This window comes from Panthera leo, chromosome D3 (genome assembly GCF_018350215.1).
Source record: "Panthera leo isolate Ple1 chromosome D3, P.leo_Ple1_pat1.1, whole genome shotgun sequence".
In the NCBI taxonomy this organism is placed as follows: Eukaryota; Metazoa; Chordata; class Mammalia; order Carnivora; family Felidae; genus Panthera; species Panthera leo.
This window is the reverse complement of record NC_056690.1, coordinates 25,707,170-25,731,512: the sequence shown is the minus strand read 5'-3', so window position 1 is coordinate 25,731,512 and position 24,343 is coordinate 25,707,170. Positions and strand designations below refer to the sequence as shown.

The following is a 24,343-nucleotide window of genomic DNA, read 5'->3' as shown; positions in this document are numbered from 1 at the left end:
CTTTACTGCGAGCAGTAAGGAATGGCTGCAAGCAAACCCTCGTTTGGGAGAGGAGGGGGCTGTCATTACAACATCTCAAAAATCTCTAGGCTACATCCATGCTCATGGCGATATGATTCCTAAGCGTCCACCCACAGATGAATGGGAAAACAAAATGTGATCTATCCGTACTGTAGGACGTCGTTCGTCCTCAAGAGCAAGGACATTCTGGCACCTGCCGCAACGTGGATGAACCTTGAGGGCGTTAGGCTAAGTGAAATAAGCCACTCATAAAAGGACAAATACCGAAGTCGGCCGCTCAACCAACCGAGCCACCCAGGCGCCCCCCCCCCCCCCCGCCACCTTATTTTTTAATGTTTATTTGACACTCTGACTCTTGATTTCCACTCAGGTCGTGATCCCAGGGTCATGGGATGGAGCCCCGTGTGGGGTTCTGTGCTAAGCATGGAACCCGCTTGGGATTCTCTCTCCTTCTGCCCCTCCTCCTTGCTCTCTCTCTCTCAAATTAAAAAAAATACTTAAAGTGGTGAATTTTATGTTATGTATATTTTACCACAATAAATAAATATCCTCAAAAACGTTCAGGCTTCCCAGACCCTTTTCGTGGACTAGGGTGAGTGCTTGTTTGTGTATTTGGGCAGAAGAGAGACCACACAGGACCACAGTGACTTGCCCACAGCCACGCAGCTTCAATCCAAGGTGGGCCTGCTCCCACCGCCTCCTCTCCAAGCCTTTGTCTTGTCTTGTTTAGGAGGGAAAAATTTTGGACGAGAGGCAGGCGTGGGACGCTCTTGGGCTGACGACCCCTCGCTAATTTCCTTCCCAGGGTAGCCTTCCAGCTGCGGAGGCACGGAACCCCCCCTCCCTCCCTTTGCCCTCTTTCGCATTCGCCAAGCTTGGCCACCCCGGCCCTAAGACTGAGTTGTCAACGAGGAGATAGAAAGAAAGAAAAAGCAATTTCTTCCATTTCTTGGCTCAATCCTATGCAGTCAATACTGTTAACAGTAAATCAAATATCAGGACTGCATTGACCCAGGAAAAGGCCAAGGAGAAAAAAATTCCAGAGCAGAATCCAAAAAGTAGAAAATAAAGTTCAGCCAGAGGCATAAATCACACCTGGGGAAACGGCCTGCAGCAGAGGCAGCTGCCTGGGACTACGCTGTCCCCGCAAGGTGGCTCCTGCTTTGGGTTTCTGAATTTCTGGAACCCTGTTCCTGGTACATCAGGGTTGAGGATTTCTGACTTCAGGTCCTTTGGATTTGGGGCCTCACCTCACAACCTTTGGCTGAGTTGGGACGGGGTATTTGCAGAAAATGGCTTTGGGGGAAGATCCCCCTGCCGCCCTCCACCTGCCCTTGTACGCTGTCCTTTTAGATGTCCCAGCTGAGTCCTGGCTCCAAAAAGAGGTTCAGAGTTCTAAAAAATGTTCAGGCACGTCTGAGTCTTGTTGCCTCTTCTCGTTAATGTACCCAGCCAGCAAGTCTTTTTTAATTAAAAAAAAATTTTTTTTAATGTTTCTTTCTTTTTGAGAGAGACAGAGAGAGAGAATGAGTGAGGAGGGGCAGAGAGAGAGGGAGCCACAGAATCCAAATCTGAGCTGTCAGTGCAGAGCCCGACATGGGGCTCAGACTGGTGCACTATGAGATCACGGCCTGACCTGAAGCGGGACGCTTAACCAACTGGGCCACCCAGGCGCCCCAGCCAACGAGCTTTCATTAAGAGCCCACTGTGTGCCAGGCAATGTTCGAAGGTTCCGGGGTTCAATTGTGGACTAGTAAGTGAGTGGACAAAGGTAAGATAATTAAGAATTTTGGGGCACCTGACTGGTTCAGTCTGTAGAGCATGTGACTTTTTTTTTAATGCGTATGTTGAATTCTTTTCATTTTCCATTGGCTTTTTTTCCCTTAAATATAATTTCTTGTCAAATTGGTCTCCATACCACACCCAGTGCTCCTCCCCACAGGTGCCCTCCTCAATGCCCATCGCCCACTTTCCCCTCTTCCCCACCCCCCATCAACCCTCAGTTTGTTCTCAGTATTTAAGAGTCTCTTACGGTTTGCCTCCTTCCCTCTCTCTAACATTCCCCCCCCCTTCCCCTCCCCCTCGGTCTTCTGTTAAGTTTCTCAGGATCCACACAGGAGTGAAAACATATGGTATCTGTCTTTCTCTGCCTGACTTATTTCACTCAGCGTAATACCTTCCAGTTCCATCCACGTTGCTGCAGATGGCAGGATTTCATTCTTTCTCATTGCCAAGTAGTATTCCAATGTATATACAAACCACATCTCCTTTATCCATTCATCAGTTGATGGACATTTAGGCTCTTTCCATAATTTAGCTGTTGTTGAAAGTGGAAGCATGCGACTCTTGATCTTGGGGTGTGAGTCTGAGCCCCATGTTCGGTGTAGAGATTACTTAAAAATAAAAAAAAATGTTAAAAGAAATAGATTTTTATAGTATGTCAGAGGGGACTAGATGCTATGAGGAAAAAGAAAAGAAAGGGGGTGTAGAGTGTTTGGGGTGAGAGGAGTCAAATTTAATTAAGGTAAAGGGGCATTTGTGTATAGACCTAAAGCGGGTGAGGATGTGAGCCCTTCAGGTATCCGGGAGAGAGACATTTCAGAGGCAGCAGGTGCAAAGGTCCTGAGGCAGTGTGTTCGCGAGTGTTTAAGAAACAATGAATTACGGCTGGAACAGAGCCAGGGGGATGATGACAGGATGGCGGGCCGAGGTTGGAGACGGCCAAGGGCCAGATCAGGCAGGGCCTCTGGACAGTCGGGACTTTGGCTTTCCTCTGGGTGAGATGGGAGATTGTTGGGAAATTTGGAGTGGGAAGAGGCCTCATCCACCCCCATACCCTGACTAATTAAGATGATGAAAAGCTAGACTGATTGCAATTTCTACACCCCGAGACTCCCTCTGTCTGAAAACCATCTGTAACGTCCTTGCACATGCTGGGCACATAATACACACTCAAGCATATTGGCTGAGTGTGGAAAGACGTCCGGGTGGACATGTTCAACCAAGAGTTAATGCTGCTTCCTTTGTAGACCAGCGGGAATGGGTGTGACCAGTTCAGGAGAATTTCCTCTTTTATTTTTTACCTGTTTGCATTGCCCGATTATTTCTTAGTTTTTGTTTTGTTTTGTTTTGTTTTTACAGAATGGATGGCTAAAGACTGGGAGCTCCGTTTCGAGTTGTGCGACCTTGGGTAGGCCATGTTATTTCTGAGCGTCCGTCTGCTCGTTTGGATTATGAAATAGCACTCTAATACGTGCTTGTGAGGGTCTTTGTGACGCAGTGAGGTCTATGGAGCCCCCGTTACAGGGCCTGGTTCCCAGCGGGTGCTCAGTAAATGCTGGTAGTAATTGGTCGGGAGCCATGTAAGGAGAGCCAGGGAGGGAAAACATCTGGGCTTTTGGAAGAGCCGTGCACAGCTTCGTCTAGACTGCTGCTTTGGGCAGGCCGTTCCCACCGACCCGGCTTCCCTACCTCGGCCGAGTCCCCCAGACCCTCCCTGGGGAAGACCGGCCACCCGCGCCGGCAACCGAAGGACTTCCTGAGACCTAGGAGAGAAGCAACATGGCCCAGCAGGCCTCAGTAGCATCTCCTTCCCGGCGAATCTCAGAGGCTTGTAAGGTCTTCGCCTACAAAGGGGCCTGAGGCCTCGGCCTGCATTCAGTGCGGGAACCTCCTGCACAGCGTCTTACCACGGGACCCCAGGAGTGGAGACCTGGTGGTTTTGCCTTATGCAGCAGCTGTTCCCTTTTCCGGTAACAGCACCCCATTCGTCTCACCGAGTCCTCCGCCAGGCCTAGTCTTCCCAGTTTGAATGGGGCTGACCGCCCCTTCCTCGTGGCTGGAGGTGGGCACCACCCAGGCCTGAGCCAGTCGAACACTCCTGCCCTCTGCCTGCAGTGATTGGTTCGGCGATGACCCAATCTAGCCAATGAGAGTCAGACCCAGGATTTTGGTTCGGACTATCCCCGTAACAGAATGGGCTGGGATCCGCTGTGGTAACACAGCCCTGAGATCTTAATTGGGGTGGATCAACTCCCATGAGCATAAAATAACAAAGGTGTATTTCCTCCTCAGGCTCCAAGTTCAGCTGGGGCTGGTGGGCGCCCTGCGCCCGCCTCCTTCATTCAGAGAAGTACCATCCAGAACATCATCAGACACCATAGCAGAGGAAAGGCCACTGGAATCAGATGGGCCTGACTTTACATCTTGACTTTTCTGCTTAAAGCAAGGGGCCTGCCTGACCTGCCCGGTGCATAGCTGTTGCTCAGAGAGTATCAACTTCCTGTTGTCCAACTTCTCCATCCGTTGTGTGTCCAAATTGGATGTTCAAGGCTTGGCGCAAATGCCTGCCTCTCCACGAGGACTTCTCAACCCACCTCCTTGCTCCCCGCTTCTCCATCATCCTCGCGCAGAGGGAAGCACATACTGGGGGCCGTCGTCTGTGCCCCTTCGGTGTCCAGCAAAGCCCCAAGCGCTTAGTAGGCGCTCTGCTCAGTACTCTCGATGTGACTTGGGGCACTTTACCGTGCCAGGCGCATAGTAGGTATTAACATGGGCACCCAGTGTCAAGCATATAGTGTCGTCCTGCCTTGTGTCCCCTCCTGCGCGATTGCCAGCCGCGTGTTTTCCAGACGTTATCCCCCCAACACCTCACCGCAGCCACCGGCCTCTTGTACCTTGAGACCTAGAGTTTGTGACCGCGAGTTGCCACTAAGCTATCATTTGCAGAAATGGGTGGGGTGGGGTGCGAGGGCCTTGCAGGGATGATCCAGGGCCCAACTGCCCTGTGGGGGTCATCAGGGGTCAGCGAGCAGAGACTTGGCTTATGAATTTCCTCCCCTGGCCCCAGACAAAGAGGGAAGTCTTTGGCAATGCGGTTACCTTGGCAACTCTTTGTGCTGGCGAGTGGGAGAGGGGGAGGGGGACGGCTGGGGGAAGGGGGGGGGTAGCTTCTGGGGGCGGGGCAGGAGCTGGAGGGGAAATCCCCCCTTAAAGCAGGGAATGACTGGCTTCTGCCTTGTGGGCAAAGTGAAGGGAGCCCTCCCACCACGGGATGGAGACTGGTCTGGGTGGGAGTCCTGTCTGTCCTCCTCTCCCCTCTAGAAATTTCTTCCAGCTCCTCTAAAAACATGCCAGGGGACTAGGTTGGAGCACTAGCCCTTCCTCTAACTTGCTGTGTGACCTTGCACAAGTTTCTCTCTCTGTCTCTCTGAACCTCCGTTTCCTCTCCTAGAAAACGGGTTAATAATCCACAGGGTGGCTGTAAGGATGCGATCTGACTGATGTAAAGGTACTGGGTCCCTGCTAAGTGTTAGCGACCTGGGGGCTGTTTTTCATCTGGTTGCCTCTAGCTGGCTGGGCAAGTGACTACCATAAAACAAGGGTGGACATTTCTACGTCACGTGCCTGGAGCTAAGTGGATGTGCCTGGTAACCGTGGTTTGTGATGTTCCTGCCAGATTCTTGACCTGGAGTGGGCGTGGTGGGAGAGTCATTACTACTGAGAGTTAGGGGTCACCTCAGTGTAGCTGGGGAAACTGAGGCCCAGAGTGGGTGAAAGTCTAAGGTGACCTTGAGGGAAAGACCTGCGGCTCTGTGCTCTGGGTTCACTGGCTCCAGCTGCAGTCCCAGGCATACCCCCAGGAGCTAGCGTCCCTTCCTGGAAAGGTGGGCAGAGGTCTGAGTAGGGGACATATTTGGAGTAGTGTGGAAACCTTGGCTTCCTGAGAGCAGGAATGGAGTAGGAGACCCCTCTGCCAGGGTGGGGTGGCCTCAAGGCCGTGGCCTGCCATGATGGAGGAACCCCGCATATCCATTCGCTGACGTGTCCTTGGGCCATCTGGAGGGCGCGGTCACGGTGGAAGGAAGGTGCTTCCCATGGACAACTGGCATCCCGTTTAGTAGTCTGGTCGGGGAGGGGGAAGGCAGAGGGGTTTGTATTTAAGGCTGTGGGAAATCTGGCTGTGCCTCTCCACATGCGTAAAACCCTCTATGGCTCCCTAGCACCCCAGCAAAACCCATAAATTCTCACCATGGCTTCAAGGTCACAATCGGTCCGGCCCTGCTCACCTCAGCGGACCCATCACCCCCTGTGCTGCCACATGCTCACTTCATCCCCCGTCCCCCCCCCCCCCCCCCCCCGGATGTTCAGTCTCCTCCCTCTGACACCTTTGGCTCATGATTTCTTCTCTCTGGAGCATTCAGCCTCTCTCCCCAGTATGACTCATCCCACGCATTCTTTCTGGCTCAGCTTAAATGTCACCTCCTCCAGGAGGTTTTCCTTGATCCCCCAGGTCGGTCAGGTGCTTCCTCTGGGGACTCCCAGCCCCCTGGGCTTTGCCCATCACTCTGCTTTGATGACCTGTTGCCTCTTCCCTGCCCCAGACTATGAGCTCGGCGAGGGGGAAAGCGCCTCCATTTGCCCATGTCTACTTGTTCATCACCAAATTCTCGGTGCCAAGAATGGCCAGTGCCAGCCCAGAGCAGACACCCAGTAGAAATTTATTTAATAAGCGAATGAGGCAGGAAACCGTGACACTTTCGGCGAGAAGAGCAAATCGGCAGAGCTTGGCTGCTGGTGGGGCAGGATCTGGGGCAGAGAGAATCCTGATTCAGACAGGATGTCCTCTCCCTATGCCTCAAAGCCCCCCAAGCAACCCCCCATTCCATCCTACCCCTGCTGGCCTGGGTGTGGGACCCAGTGACCAGACGGCTGGGAAGGAGGCTTGGTTGGCACCCTGCAAAGTTCCCTGCCTGTCTCCTGTCTCCTGTCCCCCAGGCTTCACCTGGGGACGGGGCGTCCAGGCACCTCACAGTCACTTCCCTGCCCCATGGTCTGCCAGGGGCACCAATTTCTGGAGAAAATCTTAATAGAAACCTCTCCAACTATTTTTCTGCCTCCAGGAGGCGTTAGAAGCTTCAGAATGCTCTTTTGCCCCACAAGTTGGGCACGTAGGCAACGCTCAGAGCCTGCTCTCTACTCTTTTCACCACGGCTTTGGTGACCACCAGGGACGTCACCACGCAGTGAGCCAAATGCATCAGTTACCTGCTGAGTGCCTTTCCCACGGCTGCTTCCTCTTCTTTGCCACCACCCTGCGGGGTCGGTCATTTCATTCGCTCCACTTAGAAATGGAAGGAATGGAGATCCAGAGAGGGGAAGAGGTTTGCTGGGGTCACTTGCTGGAGAAGGTTGGAGCCGGGGTGCATGCCCACGCCTGTCCCATCCAAGACCCCTGAGCGGAAGCATGGTGGAGGTGGGCACCAGAGCCGGCTGCCCTGCTTGAGGTGAGGCCCTTCCACGTACAGGGGTGTCTTCTTCGGCAGGTGGGTTTACGTCCCTTCACTGTGCCTCAGCTTCCTCATCTGTAGAATGGGCACAATAATAGCCTCGACATCACTGGCTTATTGTGATGGGCGAATAGTGGAGAAAAGCGTTTGGCCCAGGGCCGTACGCACGGCGTGTTCAGTAACGTTAGCAGTCCGGGTTAATTCAACACGTCTTTTCAGGTGCCTGCTGGATGCTGGGGGCTCCCGCGAGGGGGCCAGGGCAGACCCCATCCCCACCGTCACGCGCTTACATTTGGGTTCTTGCCAAGCGACAAGGTAGAAGGTAATAATTTCTGAGCTTTGACCTACTGTGCACACATCGACCCACTCAACAGATATGAGCTGACTACCTACTATGTGCTGGGCTAGGCGTAGAGGAACAAGAGGCTGGCTCCCCCTTAGGTGGAAGACAGAGTGGAGATGGGAGGCTGAGATGAAAACAATCAGTGTTCCAGGGAAGCATGTGAGGGGGATAATGAATATGGAAGGAGGGAGTCCGAGAGAACCTTCAGCAGGCTGAGGCCCGGAGGATGGATAGGACCTAGTCTGGGGAGGAAGGGGGGTCTAGGTGCAGGGCACAGCGTGTGCAAAGGCACGAAGGGAGTTGTCTGGCTGACTCACATTCCACCTCGTGGCTGGTGGACTCCTCTATTACGCTTGGCTATGCCTTCTCTCAACTCTGCAAATCGAGTGTGAACGTAAGAACTTTGAAGTCTCATCGGCCGTGACCTTGATTCTCTTTAAATCCTTTCACACATATCATCTCCTTTAATCTGCACACAAATCCTGTTGGTGTGGTTATACAGATATAGGGACAGGCCGTCGCTTTCCTCATTTTCAGCATCCGACTTTGGCTCACGTCATAATCTCACGGTTCATGGGTTGGAGCCCCGCATCGGGCTCTGTGCTGACAGCTCAGATTTTGCTGCTTCGGATTTTGTGTCTCCCTCTCTCTCTGCCCCTCTGTTGCTCACACTCTGTCTTTCTCTGTCTCTCAAGAATAAATAAATGTAAACTTTTTTTTTTTTTTTTTTTTTTTAGGTAGGCTCCATGTTCAGTCCTGAGCATAACACCAGGCTTGAACTCAGGACCTTGAGATCGAGACCTGAGCTGAGATCAAGAGTGGGATGCTTAACCGACTGAGCCACCCAGGTGCCCCAGCCACGAACGAGTTTTTAAAAACATGTCTCATGAGATATTTGGGATATACTTACACTCCAAAAAATTATTTGCTGTTTCTCTGAAATTCAAACATCATGGAATATCCTGATATCCTTCTATTTTATCTGGCGGTGTCTGACCTTGGTTGTGTTCGTTTTTTTCCCCCTGAAAATAAAGGCAATGATAATCACCGTCTGGATTTCGTGAGGACCTACCGTGTGCCAGGCTCTGTGCTAAACTGAGAGTTTTTGAGCACTGAACGATGGCCCGCGGCCCGCAGTTCCTGGCGCGGCCACGCGGTGTCGCCCTCCGCCCGCGGTACCAGGGCGGCGGCGGGGGCGGCCGGGCGCGCGCGGCCCATTCATCACCGCGCGGCCGCGGCGCGCAGACAATGCGGGGAGCGGCCCTTGCCCGCGCCCGCGCGGCTGTCGGTACAAAGGAAGCGCTGTTAACACGTGTACCGTAATGGGCTCCCCCACGGCCTCTTCCCGGGCCGCCCGCTCCCAGCCTGACGGATGGCCCGAGCCATCCATCTAAATTATGTCATGGGCGATGAGCATCCTCTTCTGTCCACTCCGTCCCGCAGCCGGGGCCAGGCTGGGCCTCTGGTGGCGGAGCACCCTGCCCCGGGCGACCCGGGTGGCCTCCCACGCTGGGGAAGGAGCCTCGTACAGGGTGAGCGCCTACTGTGTGAGGGGCTCCAGCCGCTGCCTTCTTGGTCTGCATGCAAAGCGGTGCGGTTTATTGGCCCACTTTGCAGAAGGGGAAACTGAGGTCTGGAACTGGAAAGTCTTCCTTCCAAGGTCACGCCGCTCTGGGGTTTGCCAGAAATGGTTTTTTTTTTTGTCCCCCCCCCCAGCTTTATTGAGATGTAATTCACATACATCACATTCACGTGCATTTGAAATGTACAGTTCCATGTTTTTTTTTTTTTTTTTTTTTTTTTTTAAGTCTCCTCACAGCCTTGTGTAGCTATGGGCACAGTCCTATTTTAGAACATTTTAATTACTCTGAAAATACCCCCTACCTGTTAGCAGGCACCCCCAGCTCCCCTCTCCCCCTAGCTCTTGGTAACTGCTGATCTATTTCTGTCTGTAGATTTGCCTGTTCTGGGCATTTCGTGTAAATGACTCATCCACTATGTGACCTTTTGTGACAGGCTTATTTCACTTAGCAGAGTGTCTTCAGGGTTCGTCTCTATTGCAGCATGTGTCTGTACTTCATTCCTTTTTATGGCTGAATAATATTCCATTGTATGGATGTACCACATTTGTTTATCTGTCTGCTGATGGGCATGTGGGTTGTTTCCCCAAAATGCTTGTTTCTTTGTTTGTTTGTTTATTTATTTAGGGAGGGCGCAGAGGGAGACAGAGAATCCCAAACAGGGTCTGTGCTATGAGCACAGAGCCCGATACGGGGCTCGATCTCTTGAACCACAGGATTCTGGCCTGAGCCAGAATCAAGAATCGGTTAAGGATCCGATGCTTAACCGATTCTTGATTCTGGCTCAGGACATAATTGAGCCCCCTGGGCACTGGTTTCCACTTTTTGACTGCTGGGGGTAGCACTGCTCTGAACATTTGTGGAGTTTTTGTGTGGAAATGTGTTTCGAAGCCCCTTTGGTAGCTACCTAGGAGTGAAATTGCTGAGACATTCGGTCACATCCTGTGTCACAGTGTAGGAACCGCCAGACGGTTTTCCAAGCCCCTGCATCTTTCTGCTGCCCCTTCCAGCAGTGCAGGAGGACTTTGATTTTCCTGCATTCTAGCCAGCACTTGTTACCCGTCCGACTGACTCTAGTCAAGTGCTATCTCATTGTGATTTTGATTTGCATTTCCCTGAAGGCTAATGATGTCAAGCGTCTTTCCATGTGCTTCTTGGCCATTCGCGTAGCTTCTTTGGGTTGGGGGATGTCTATTCAGATCTTTTACCCAGCTATAAAAAAAATTGGTTGCTTGTTATTATTTTTAAAAGTTTTAAAAATGTTTATTTTTGAGAGAGAGAGAGAGAGAGCAAGCAGGGGAGGGGCAGAGAGAGAGACACAGAATCCCAAGCAGGCTCCAGGCTCCGAGCTGTCAGCACAGAGCCCGACGTGGGGCTTGAACTCACAAACCGCGAGATCATGACCTGAGCCGAAGTCGGATGTTTAACTGACTGAGCCACCCGGCACCCTAGTTGTCTGTTATTGAGTCATAAGGGTTCTTTATAAATTCTGGATACAAATGCCTTATCTGATACATGAGGTGCAGATATTTTCTCTCATTTTGTGAGTTGCCTTCTCACTTCCTTGAGGGTATTGTTTGCAGCACAAAACGTTTTAAATTTTGGTGGAGGTCCAATGTCTATTTTTCCTTTCCTTGCTTGTGCTTTCAATGTTGGTTATTGAGACTCAGAACCCAGCTCTGTGTGAGTCTGGAGGGGTGCTTGACCTCCCACGGGGATTTTAGGAGGAGCTGGTGGGGATTGTCGGTCATCTCAGGCTGGGGAGGGCGTGGAGCTGCGGAAGAACAATGACCTTGGAGCCAAAGGAATTTGGGTTTCAGGCCTGGCCGGGCTCTTGCTGTCTTTCCTCGGGGACTCGGGTGGGCCATTCAATGCTTTTGAGTCTCAGGTTACTCACCTGCGCAAGGGAGATAGTCATACCTGCCCACAAGGTTGCCGCCATATTAAACGAGGCAATGCATGAATGCAGGGGGTGCTTTGTAAGCAGAACTGAGATGACCATGGCGTGTAGCTTCCACCGGGAGAGCCTCCGGCTCCCCACGCCCCCTGCACGGTGCAGGGCTGTGGCCACGGAGACACGTAGCACCTGGGTGCCGAGGATCAGGGCACACGGCTGGGAGTCCCGGAGCCTCGGTCCCAATGAACTTGTCTCTGGAGCCTGAACACAAAGCGTGGTTTCCCTCTGTGCTGCTGAGAACTGCCAGGGAACAGAGCAGACCAGAAGCCAGTAGACGGTGAGGCGGAGGAAGGCGGTGGCTCTGATTTAGATGTGGCGGCCTCTGGGCCTGCCCCGGGTCCCACAGCCATGCTGTCTGATGCGGGTTCTGTGAGGGACACCCCGTGAGGACACCCCTGTGTTACCGATGATGGCACCGCTGAGGCTCAGAGAGGCGAAGACACTCGTTGGGGGTCCCCCAGCCCCGTCTTGAAAAGCCAACACAAAGAAGGGCTTCTGGGGGGGCCTGGGTGGCTCAGCCAGTTAAGTGTCTATCGATTTCGGCTCAGGTCATAATCTTACGGTTCGTGGGATCAAGCTCCGTGTCTGGGATTCGTTCTCTCCTTTCCTCCTCTCTGTCCCTCCCCGACTTGTACTCACTCTGTCTCTCAAAATAAATAAGTAACTTTTTTTTTCTTTTTTAAGAAGGGCTCCTGGTCTCTGGACCCAAGAAGCTTCAGGCATCGCCCTGGGACGTTCCCGGACAATGGGTCTTCTCTTCATGGATCTCCGGAGGGCCCTTGCCCACATGCGCCTCCCCTGCTCCCTAGGAAGGAGGAGATGCTTTGGAGCCACCCAGCCCTGGGCTGGATCCAGAGATATCAGTTACTCTCTGACCCTCAATCTCTTCATCTGTCCAATGGGGATACTGGTTCCTGCCTCCAGGGCTGCTTGAGGATAAAACGAGAGCTCAGATGCAGCCAGAGCTCAGCCAGGGAGGTGCTCAGTGGAGACCTGGCCCTCCCCGAGTGCCTGGTAGTTGAGGTGATCTCTGTGATTAGCGACGATTCGGATGAGCGCTTTGCAGCAGGCGCAGGCTGGGGATTCACACTTGGGACTTGGGGGTGCTGGTCAGGCCGTGCCCTGCCTCCTGGACCCCCCGGGTGCAGGCTGGAGCTGGTATTTCCAGGGCTGTGGGAAGCCCAGGGCGCTGTCTGCAGGTAGATGGAGGTGGAGAAAATTGATTCGGGCCCAGAGGCCGCAGGCGGCAGGGCGATCACAGACAGCAGAGCCGCTGGAGATGAGAAGACCTCGGGTCACAGCTCTCTGTACCCCACGCCGTCGCCCGGTCAGTCCCTCTGGCTGGCCCGCCGGCCCCCTGTCCTAAAGCCGGTCTGCACCGCGGAGAGTCCTGGGGAGAGCTGGGCCACATCCGCCCCTCCAGACGGACAGACGGACAGACGGACAGGCAGGCCCACGTCCACCCCCCTGGGGGAGCATCATCCATTTCTCCTTGGTGCTGCCTCCTAGCTCCCTTGCGTCCTTCCGGAAATTTCTGTTCCTGGCTCCTGCTTCTCTCTGCGATCTCCAGGGCCTGGCTCCTAGCAGGCGCTCAGTTAATGCCTGCTGGAGGGATGAATCAGTGTTGTCTCTTCAGAGAGGAGAGTGGCATTTTTTATGTTCAGCCCACTGGCCACCTCCCCGGGCCGTGGCTGTCCTTGGCATGAGGGCACCAGCGTCCAGGACTGTGCCAGATAGCATGGTGCCCGTGGCTTCGTGCGGAGATGCTCTGGACACAGGGCGATGGCGGGGGCAAGGAGGGCCAGGCCCTGAGTTCGAATGTGGCCTCATAGCTTCCTTGCTGGTTGAAGGGACTTGGCCCCTTTGAGCCTCAGTTTCCTTCTCTGTCAAATGGGGTAATGCTTTGTGGTGTTTTCATGAAGACTCGAGACGTTAATGCAACTACAGCAGCAGTGTGTTGCCGATGGTGAGAGATTGGTGATGACCAGGCTTCATTTTCCAGTGGGGGTGTGGGTGGGGGTCATGGTGTGCCGATGGTGAAAACACTCAGCCCGCTTGGGCAGGAGCCAGAGGGATCAAGGTTTAGCCTTTTCCAGCCGTGTGACTACAGGCAGGCCACTTGAGGGAGAAGAAGAGGAGGGGGAGAGGGAGAGGAGGGAGGGAGGCGGAGGGGGAGAGGGAGAGGAGGGAGGGAGGCGGAGGGGGAGAGGGAGAGGAGGGAGGGGAGGAGGGGGAGAGGGAGAGGAGGGAGGGAGGCGGAGGGGGAGAGGGAGAGGAGGGAGGGGAGGAGGGGGAGAGGGAGAGGAGGGAGGGAGGCGGAGGGGGAATGGGGTCATCAGGTGGGGTGGGGTGGGAGAGGATGCGCTCTGGCTGAGAGCCACAGAATCCAGTTCCCTTTGGGCCCCCACTCACTAAATAACTTTGGGCAAGTCGTTCTGTCCCCTTGCCTCAGTTTCCATATTGGTCAGCGAAGGAGCGGAGCAGAAATTAACAAGGGGACAGGAGGCAGCTGACTCACTCCAGCCTGTGATAAGGCCAGGGCTGCCTGGCAGCATCACCTCTTGGCCTCAGTCTGTCTCCGTGGCCATGGAGGTCGAGAAAGAGTGGCCACTGCTTCCTGACCACTGCCTGCAGCTGGGTCCTGATCCGAGGACTGCACATGTGTTAAATCCCATGTCGTGCTCCCTGACCCCGTGAGGCAGGGATAGCCATGAACCCATTTTCCAGCTAAGGAAGCTGAAGTCACACTATTGGGAGTACAAGTGGGCTCTCCTAGAACCTCGGCCTTGGCCCTCCAAGCCCAGAGTCTTTACTACAAACCTATGTGCTTCCTTTTTTCAAGATGGTGTATCTATTTATTTCGAGAAAGAGAGAGAAAGCTCGCGTCGGGGAGGGCAGGGAGAGAAGAGAGAGCGAGAATCCCACAGAGCTGGGCCCGGGGCAAGCTGTCAGCACAGAGCCCGACGTGGGTCTCGAACCCACGGACCGCGAGATCGTGACCTGAGCTGAAGTCGGGATGCTTAACCGACTGAGCCACCCAGACGTCCCCTTATATGTGTCTCCATTTTGGGAACCACAGACCTGGCCTCTCCAGCGGCCGCGCAGCCCCCAGGGGCATGAGCCAATCCCTGCCCACCCCTCGGGCATGTGGTGATGCAAAGGCAGGACACCCGTCTGTGAAACCCTGGATTGTGAGTGCCTCCTGGGACAAGGGCTTCATCTGTCCTGATGAGCATCCTCTCTCCCACTGGCGCAGTGCCTGGTGCAGAGTGGGTGCTTGGGGGACCCGTGAAGAGGCGGATGAGTGTATTTGTAACTAGCCAAGTGTCTTGTATACAGTAGGCACACATGCAGTAGAATTGCTCAGTCCTGGAGTGCAGAGGGCCCTCTCCAGTTCTACAGTTCACCCAACACGTTTGGCAGATGGTGACTGTCTTAGCCTAGGCGGCTGTAACAAGTATCGTCGACCAGGTTACAGTCCTGGAAGCTGGGAAGTCCAAGGTCAAGGTGCCTGCGGCTCAGATATCACATGAGGGCCCGCTTCCTGGCTTACAGTCGGCAGCCTTCCTGCTGGGTCCTCACGTGGTGGAGAGAACGATCGTCTCTCTGATGACTCTTTTGTAGGGACCACTAATCCCTTTCATGGGGGTGCCACCCTCATGACCTCACCACCTCCAAATACCATCACGCTGGGGATTAGGGCTTCAACAGCCCTAATCTGGGGGGACCCAGACCCACAAACATTCAGTCTATAGCAGGGGCACTGTGGCTCAGAGGGAGAGGGACTTATCCAAGGACACACGGCTAGTGTAGGCGAGGCCCAGAGCCCGGCTCCGGTGCTCCTTCTTCCCGTCCGTGCTGGCTGGGTGGGTTGATGTCATCCACGTGGCCTGGCCTGGCGCATTGCTCTCTCCTGGCTTCTGGTGGCCATGGGTGTTCCCCAGCTTGTAGATGTCCCCGTACCTTTACATCATTAACATCATCTTCCCGCCTCCCTGCTGTGCATGCCTGTCTCTGTGTCCAAATTTCCCCTTATATGAGGACACAGTCATCCTGGATTAGAGCCCACCCCAATGCTTAACTTGATCATCTGCATACACCCTATTTCCAAATAAGATCCCACTCACAGGTACCAAGGGTGGGAGGGACGTAATTCAATCCATAATTGGGCTGCAATGAAATACACGTTGTGCGGTGTTTTTGAGCACCAACTGTATACCTGGCCCATGAGGGAGAGAGGCAGGGTGGGGGTGGGGGTGGAGGAGAACTAGTATCTAGAAGCGGGGGCCCTCAACGGGTGTGGACTGAGGGTGGTAGGAGGTGAGGTGTCTCTGGACCTGAAGGGGGCGCACGGCGGGGGGCTGAGTCTAGAAGGAAGGTGGGGGGACTGATGGTAATAACGTGAATGTCAGGTGCCAGAGTTAGGAACTGACCCACGAAGACAATCTCAGCAGTAAACAGAAGTCTCCGATGGATGAACTCAAGAGCTGCAGAAAGAATGCTCGCTTGGTCGGTTTGTTTGGCGCGGGGAAGTCTGTGTCTCGGGGCTCAGCTCACCTCCGTGTCCCCAGGGGAAGAATCTGAGGCCCCGAGCAGGGTAGTGACCCCCCCAGGGTCACACAGCCAGCAAAGGGCCGGGAGCGGCCCTGGAAGGCGGACCTACTTGCTTCCAAGTCTTCGGAGCCCATGGCCCGGTGTGCAGTTATAAAAATGCTTATTCAAAACACAACAGCCGTTACCGATGACAATAGAAGCCATTTGCCTGGTTTCGCTCATCTACATCTCTAGGGGTTAGTAAATTTGCAGCCAATTTTCAGGGGTTTCAAATTGAATTTCTAGGAAGGTTCCATGGAGACATGGAGAAATGAGTCTTAGTTCCCACGCTTATCCTATAAGGGGCTAGGCTGAATTTTTATTCATCTAGTGAGACTTTACTGACTACCTACTGTGTGCCGTCCCCCTCCCCTCCCCAGAAATGGGTTGGGGATTCAGAGATTTGGAAAAGAAAAGTTCTTCTGGGATCCAAAAATACTCTTGCTGACTCAGCCTCATGGGACTCAGTGTTCATGGGACAGGCAGTCCCGTGCAGGGATAATCAGAATCCAGGTAGCATGACTGGAACAAGCTTAGGGGCCAGTGGGAGCCCCGGCGGCTGTCTGACCTGCCTGGGGGGTGCCAGGAGGGCTTCCTGAAGGAGGTGATGCTGGAGTGAGTCTTGAGAAAGAGGTTGGAATTTACCCAGTGGGGGAGAGGAACAGGTGGGCATTCCAGGCAGGTGGGGTAGCCTTGCTTTGGAGTGTAAAGCCTCAGAAGTATAAGGTTTTATGGAAAGACTGTAAATGCATGGGCATGGGGTTGGAGAGTATGAGGAGTGGAGGGGCAGAGGTGAGCAAGAACCTTGGAAATCATGGGAAGGATTATCCAGAAGGTAATATCTAGAAGGCATTATCTAGAAGGTAATACGGATCTATGGAAGGGTTTAGAGCAGAGGAGTAACCTAGAAGTATTGGCCTTTCTGGAGAGATCCCTTTGGCTATCATGAGGGGAACAGGTAGGAACGTAACCATAGAGACCAGTAAAGAGATGGAAGGGTGGGGTATTTAATACGAATAGTAATTATGACAATATATCGCTTACTGTGTACCAGGGGCTGTTCTAAGCGTGTACCTGTTTTTAACTCATGCCATCCTCAAACATCCCTGTGGGCTGAAAGGCATGTCAATAAAGCTCTTAACCTTAGGGCCTGGCACATCGTTAAGTATCAACAGATTATTTGCCTAGTGTTAGCAACTCCATGCCCCATTTTGCAGCTGAGGGCTGAGGTTCAGACAGTTTATGTAACTTGCCATATTGGATGCCGTGATGCACAGCCCAGATCTGCTTTTGGAAAGAAAGGATTTTTTAAATGTTTATTTATTAGTTGAGAGAGAGAGAGAGAGAGAGAGGCAGAAAGAGAGGGAGAGAGAATCCCAAGCAGGCTGCACGCTGTCAGCCCAGAGCCCGACGTGGGGCTCGATCTAATGAACTGTGAGATCATGACGAGCTGAAATCAAGAGTCGGACGCTCAACCGACTGAGCCATCCAGGCGCCCTGGAAAGAAAGGATTTATTTCTTTGCTGCCAGGACCTTGGGCGCTGCCACACCCACAGTCACTCTCTTCTGAGAACAGTAGGCATCATATGCTTGGTAGATGACGAAGGATAAGGACCATGTCCCGACTTGAGACAGCCTTGAAGGGCCACTGAGCTCCAGAACTGCGCACGGGGTCTGCCGAGACCCTGGCTGGACCTTCATCACGGCTCAGCTTCTACCTCTTCCGTTGCTGCGTCCTTCTCTCTTCCACGGGTTTGGGTCCCAAGATCACCTCCTCCTGAGCATCTTGCAGGTTCTCCTTGCTGAGGACGGACCTGTGATACTCGCCCAAGGGAGCACAGCCAGTAATCAGCAGAGCTGGCGTATCAGGGTTTTCTAGAGAGACAGAACCAATAGGAGATAGATGATAGATAGGTAGATGATAGATAGATAGATAGATAATAGATGATAAATAGATAAATGATAGATAGATAATAGGTGATAGATAGATAGATGATAGATAATAGATGATAGATGGATAATAGATGATAGATAGAAAATAGATAGATGATAGATAGATAATAGGTAGATGATAGATAGATAGATAGATGATAGATAATAGATGATAGATGGATAATAGATATATGATAGACAATAGATAGATGATAGTTAATAGATAGATGATAGATAGATGATAGATAGATAGATAATAGATAGATGATAGATAGATAATAGATGATAGATACATAGATAATAGATAGATAGATGATGAGAGAGAGAGAGAGACTTTGCCCTTCGTCTACCTTTTTGTTCTATTCAGTCCCTCAACGGATTGGAAGAGGCCCACCCACACCGGTGAGGGTGATGTTACTCAGTCTGTCAGTACAAATGCTGATCTCTCCTGGAAACCCCCTCACAGACGTGCCCAGAAGACATGTTATGGCAGGTATCTGGGCATCCCTTAGCCCACTGGAGCTGACGCATGAAATTAACCATCACAGCGAGGAGGAAACCCCTGACTCATTTGGCTTCAAAACCTCCATCCTGCCCTCACGCCAGGCTCCCTCGATCAAGTCTCTTGGACTCTCTGAACTTTGGTTTCCTCGTCCGTAAAGTCAGGGTGTACCGTAAAGTCAGACCAGTCTCGGTCTGTCCGGGCTACCGTGACAAAATGCCATAGACCGGGCGGGGGGTGGGCAGGGCTTAAACAGCAGCCATCCGTCGCCTCGGTGGCTGGAAGCCCCAGATTGAGGTGCCAGCAGGCTGTCACCAGGCTCGGATGGCTACAGGCTTAGGCATTCCCAGGCGTTTCTTGATTTCAGCACTCAAAGTCCACATCTCAGGAAATCCGTCAGTCCCAGATAAATCAAGGTCATCCGCTTGGGACTGTCCCCGTTTGAAAACCGCAACACCCTCAAGCCTCGGGGAAGCAGGACAGTCGGTCACCTTTCAAAAAAGAAAGGTTAATTTTTCACTCACTCACGTTTCACCACCATCATGTACATCACACTCCACATTGGCTGCGGCTCCTGCTTCAAATGGTTTTTGCCCGCGACTCAGGTCACTGGAGCCACCTCTCTCTGGCACGTGGCTGGTCTGTCTGGAGGCAGCGGAAACAGAGATTCAGAGAAGCCTGCACCGTGTCTTAAAGAGTCAGCTCCTTAAGAGTCACTTCTGCCCTCGTCTCATTGGCCAGAATGAGCCACATGACCAAGGCCAACGGGAATGATGGTAGAATCCCGCCTTCAGGAAAGGGATCTGGGACAGCTGGATGCTGCTGGGAGGAGGCGATCTAAAACATCTTGGGTGGCAGTTAAACACTTCTTTCCAGAGCTGGGGGCCTCCTCTCCGTGTCTGCAATGCTCCGCCATGCTCATGATTTGAAACAGTGGCTAATTTGACAAGCCAATTGGAGTCCCCGTGATTGCATCTGACTTTCTGACTAATGACAAGAGATGAACTCCCTTTTCTTAGTGCAGCTTACAGTTGGATCGCCTTGGGCCATCGCGCGATCCCAGTGTTCAAAATGTTGCCTTGTAAATTGTCTAATAAAGTAATAAAGGAAGGGACTTGATACATGATTTGTCTTTTAACCATTGTAATGGGATTTTTTGGGGGTGGGGTGGGGTGGGTAACATTGTTTTATGTTAGAATGCAGAAATTATCACGCATAATTAGAATCATTTCAATTCCAGTCTCTGCCAGGCCCCTGACATATTCCTCGATTTGCACCACGTCGAGCACGGCGGCTTGTAAAACCTCATCGAATAAAATTTTAAAAGGCAAACCAATCTGCAGTGGTGCAGCGTAGACTGGAAGAGAAGGCTGCCCGAGTGAGCTTTGCCTTTGAGGGGGGAGAAAGAAGGGGGAAAGGAGGAGAAAGAGACAAAAGGATGACATAAGAGAAAAGACCACGGCCAGTCAGTGTCATTAAGGCCACTCTCTGCTGGGGCAGCCTGGGACCCGTCTGGCCATGGGTCAACCTCAATGCTCTTAATTAGTGGCCCTTCAGTCCCACTCAGATTCCACATTTGTGCCCCAGGTTTCATTTCATTCAGGCCGACCAGATCCCTGCCTGTGCATCTTCTTAATATTTAATCCTAATCATGCAGACACATGTATGGATCTATTTATCCACAAAAGCTGCCGTATAAATGTTTAACCAGAAAAGCACGGGGCGACTCAGATCAGCCGAGGGACAAGCTTTTCCAGGGGCGCAAGGACAGGCAGGCTGTCTGGCTCTAGGGAGAAGATATTTATCGAGAAAAATGTCCCCGGTTCCGAAAATGTCCAGGTCAGGCCTCGGAGGTGGGGGGGGTTAGCAAAATGTTGCTTTCTTCAGTTGGCTTGCGTGAGAAGCTGTGCACCTCTCTCTGGAGCTCCGGCGGGAGGGGGAAGATGTCGGTGGGATTCTTTCCCTGTCCTATGGTGTCCCCATGCACCAGAGGCCGGGGCGTCTAGTTCTAGGGAGGAGGGGCGCCTGTCCGGGCTGGGACGTGTGGCAGCCTCTGAAAACCTTGGCGGACCAAGTGCCTTGCAGTAGAATTATCGCGCTGTAAAGGGGGAATGGTGCCTCAGGAATGGCCACAGCGCTCATGAATATTCCGGGCACTTGTACCCACAGCCAGCACCGGGCCTGGCTCCTGATTCATCAATATTACAAATCGGCACCGTGGTGAGCAAGCTGTCAGCAATTTTAATATTTGTCTCCAGCTCGAGGAATTACAGTGGAGGTATTTCCCAGGGACACCCGGCCTGAATGCAGGGCAATACCTCCCCCTGCGGTCAGAGAGCCTGGGAGTGGGCCTCGGAAGCTCTGGGTTCAAGACCCAGGTGCCCCAGTCAAGTTTTATGTAGCCATGGGCAAGGACTGAGGTCTTCCCGGACCCCGCCCCCCCCCCCCCGCCGTCCCCTCACTGTCCCAGGGAGATAAGAAGAAATTACGTGAGCACTTACTGTGTGCCAGCAAGCACACTGCAGCAACTTTGCAGGAGAGAGATGATTGGGCCCCATTTTACAGATGAGGAAAACTGAGGCTCATCATGGGCAGAGCAGTTACCTACCAGGAGGGTGTCGATGCCAAGTCTGGAGGCCTGTTTGAATTGCAGGCATGCAGGAAGGATGGCCAACTTAGAAGGGGCGTTATGAGGATAAGAGGAGAGCCAAGCTTGGGCGTGCTTTGCAATTATCTTGAGTCCCCAGAAGGAGAGCCTTCAGAATCCTGGGATAAGCATGGCTCACATCAGCACAGCCTGCTGTGGGCTGCGGAGACCTTTCGCCTCCCCTGTGCCTACTTCGTGTCCTCAAGGGGGAAGGAGCGTGCTGTCCGTCTCGCAGGTGGAAAGACTGAGGCTCAGAGAAGTGAACTGCCTTGTCCAGAGCTCCACAGGTTGAAAAGTGGCAAGGTCGTGGTGGAAGGTCATAGCCGAAGGTCTTTAGCAGAGTAAGGAGGGTAGCAGCTATGCACCCGTTTTACAGATCAGAAATGGGAGGCCACGGGCAAAATGCTGAAGGGCTTACTTCTCTGCAGCAAGTAAGAGTTTTTTTGAAAGGGGGAAGGAAAGATGAACCCATTCCTGTAGTCTCTCTCTTTATGTCTAGTATTTTAGCTAAAAATAAGGTGGGGGATGATCCTCCCTCCCTCCCTCCCTCCTTTGTCCCTTCCTTCCTTCCTTCCTTCCTTCCTTCCTTCCTTCCTTCTCCCTCCCCCCTCCTCCTCTGCCTCTTCCTTTCTCTCCTTCTCTCTTTCCTGACTCTGCTCTAGTGTGTCAGGAAATCAGAACCTCTTGTAGGTATTTCAAGCACGCAGAGTTTTAACACAGGGCACTTGATGCTTAGGAAGTGGGTAGGCGGTGGGAGAGTTGCTGTAGTGTTTGGGAAGGCAGGGTGTTCGGCCAACGCAGGCCATTACTGACAGTCTCAGCTGTTTGCCGCACCTCCTGCTTTCCCAATCTCACGTGAACACTTCCCACGGGAGTGGTGGGAGGAGGCGGGGGCGAGGGGGCGCGTGGGGACCTGAACCTGAACTCTGTTGGCAAGAAGTCAGAATACCGTCTCCAGGAGCCGTGTTGGGAGCTGGGATGTCAGCACCTGGATCCCTGTCGCGTGGTGGCTACACCTCCTCAGTGGTTTCCCCGCGACGCTTGGGGTCCCCATGGAATGAGCGGTCTACCAACAGGGGGCGCAGTATGAGGCGCGCCGAAAGATTTCAAGCTCAGTTCCTGCTTTCAAGCCTAGCCACCCTGCCCGTTTTGTGTGTTGGGTTTTCTCTGAACCGCTATGCCACACGCACAAAGTTTGACTCTCACTGTATCGCAGTGAACCACGGCCAAAGAAAAAAAAATCTTCTGACCCTTGTTAAAATGGTAAGGAAGAGTTTATTGGGGAGTGAGGGTAGCGGTGAGAGATGAACACAAAGTACAACGGGAACACGTTGGGATTTTTCAGACAAGGAGCAGGGTAGGGGGTAAGGGGTGGTGGGTGGACAGTTCCTAAAAGAAGACATCAAGGGTTGGGGGGTTTCTTGCTGTTGACCGAACAGGATTCTTGCCGTTGACTGAACAGGCGGGGTGATCGGATATCACGGCTGGAGGAGTCCCCCTAAAGTGACTTAGCAGGATTCTAACCTCAGCTGGGCTATGCCAGAATGGGGGCCAAGGTCAAAGTCTAGTTTGAGAAGGGGGCTCAGAGGAGCCCAACTGGAGCTTGGTTAAGTAGAGATTCTTTGTCAAGAGGCAAGTGTGTCTTACGAGGATGGCAGAGACCCTCTGCTGGGGTGATGGGAACAGGATGAGTCAGAAAGCACCTTGACTTGTCGTCCGTCTTTCTGGATCCCAAGCACGGATCTTGCCCCTTCTCCGGCCCACAGCCTTCACGCAGAGCAACTATGCAAATAGCTGCCTGAGGGTAGAGCGGAGCCAACATACCAAATTTCTGCTTCGGCTCAGCTGGGATCTATAGTTCTGTGGTTTTTTATGATTCGATGGTTTTTAGTATTCTTTGATTCTGTAGCAAGCCATCCTCAACTTCTGTAGTGCTTTGATTTTGCCTTTCTTTGATTTTTTAGACACGATGATCCTGGGATGTGGACTTTCCGGCTCAATTATTCCAAGAATGAAGTTTTGAGAGTCAACGCGTCCAAGTCCCTCTTGGGAGGCGCTGGTCCATCCCAAGGCGGGGCCCCAAGGAAGGGAGTGTGATGGGGGGGAAATGGGAGACGCCGACAGAGATGTGGACTTAAGTCCCCGGTCGAAACCAAAGCACTCACACCTGCCATCAGGTTTGAGGCGCCAGTATGAGGCCAGGAGAGTCATGCCAGGTGGTTAAAGGTGGGAGCTGACTGGGGCACCTGGGTGGCTCAGTTGGTGAAGCGTCCAACTTCGGCTCAGGTCATGATCTCCCAGTTTGTGAGTTCGAGCCCTGCATCCGGCTCTGTGCTGGCAGCTCGGAGCCTGGAGCCTGCTTCGGATTCTGTGTCTCCCTCTCTCTCTGCCCCTCCCCTATTCGTACTGTCTCTCTGTCTCTCTCTCTCAGAAATAAATAAACGTTAAAGGAAAAGGGGAACGTGAGCAATAATGGAGATGAAGCAAACATCACCTGTTTGATAGGAGAGGAAAAAGACGCTTGAAACCATTGGGTTTGGACAGATCCTACGGTTCTCTGTGATAAACCGTTTCTGTCCTCTTTCCCCCCTAAGTCAACCTGCCACAGTATCCCTTGCTTCCTACCAGGGATCCAGACAAAGGGACCTACGTATTCCATGTTGGTTAACACTTCTATTTGCATTTGGATGGGGGTCTTCTAGACATAATACAATAATAATGACTGATCGATCAGTCAGGATAAGGTGGGCTGCTGTAATGAAAAGCCCAGGGGCATCTGGATGGCTCAGTCGGTTGGATGTCCAACTCTTGATTTCAGCTCAGGTCATCATCTCACAGTTCGTGAGTTCAAGCCCTGCGTTGGGCTCTGCACTGGCAGCACAGAGCCTGCTTGGGATTCTCTCTCTCTCAATCTCTCTCTCTCTCTCTCTCTCTCTGTCCTTCCTGCTCTCTCTCTCTCTCTCTCAAAATAAGTAAGTAAACACATTAAAAAAAGAGAAAAGCCCAGGGGCACCTGGGTGGCTCAGTCGGTTGAGCATCCGACTTCGGCTCAGGTCATGATCTAACGGTCCGTGATTTCGAGCCCTGCGTCGGGCTCTGTGCTGACAGCTCAGAGCCTGGAGCCTGCTTCGGATTCTGTGTCTCCCTCTCTTTCTGCCCTCCCCTGCTCATACTCTGTCTTTCTCTCTGTGTCTTTCAAAAATAAACAAACATTAAAAAAGAAAAGAAAAGCCCAAACCTGGAAGCAAACTTTATTGTTCACCTCTGTAATGTCCACTGTGGGTCTGGGCCACTGTGGTCCACGTGGTGACTCAGGGATCCAGGCTCCTTCCATCTCTGCTTCTGCATTGCAGCCTGAAGTCCCCTCCTGAACTGCATCAGCTCGGAAGGGATGCTCGTCCCCTGCACTCACAGAACCAGTCGCGTGATCCCACCCGCCTGCAAGGGGGCCGGGAAGGGTAGCTTCCTGTGTGTCCTGGA

General features: G+C 52.8%; 2 long non-coding RNA genes across 4 annotated transcripts; one reads left to right on the top strand and one right to left on the bottom strand.

The window, feature by feature from the left end:
• Nucleotides 1-3,334: 3,334 nt before the first annotated feature.
• Nucleotides 3,335-8,432, top strand: LOC122204083. Of its 3 annotated transcripts, none has more exons than XR_006195478.1 (4): nucleotides 3,337-3,773; nucleotides 4,096-4,560; nucleotides 7,529-7,631; nucleotides 8,390-8,432. It is a non-coding gene; the product is annotated as an uncharacterized LOC122204083 (long non-coding RNA). The 3 variants fall into 3 exon arrangements; XR_006195477.1 differs by having other exon boundaries at nucleotides 4,096-4,564; XR_006195476.1 differs by lacking the exons at nucleotides 7,529-7,631; nucleotides 8,390-8,432 and having other exon boundaries at nucleotides 3,335-3,773; nucleotides 4,096-4,595.
• LOC122204084 lies at nucleotides 6,462-8,867 on the bottom strand. The gene is made up of 3 exons (XR_006195479.1): nucleotides 8,725-8,867; nucleotides 7,068-7,384; nucleotides 6,462-6,609 (listed from the first exon to the last, which is right to left on the bottom strand). It is a non-coding gene; the product is annotated as an uncharacterized LOC122204084 (long non-coding RNA).
• Nucleotides 8,868-24,343: the final 15,476 nt, after the last annotated feature.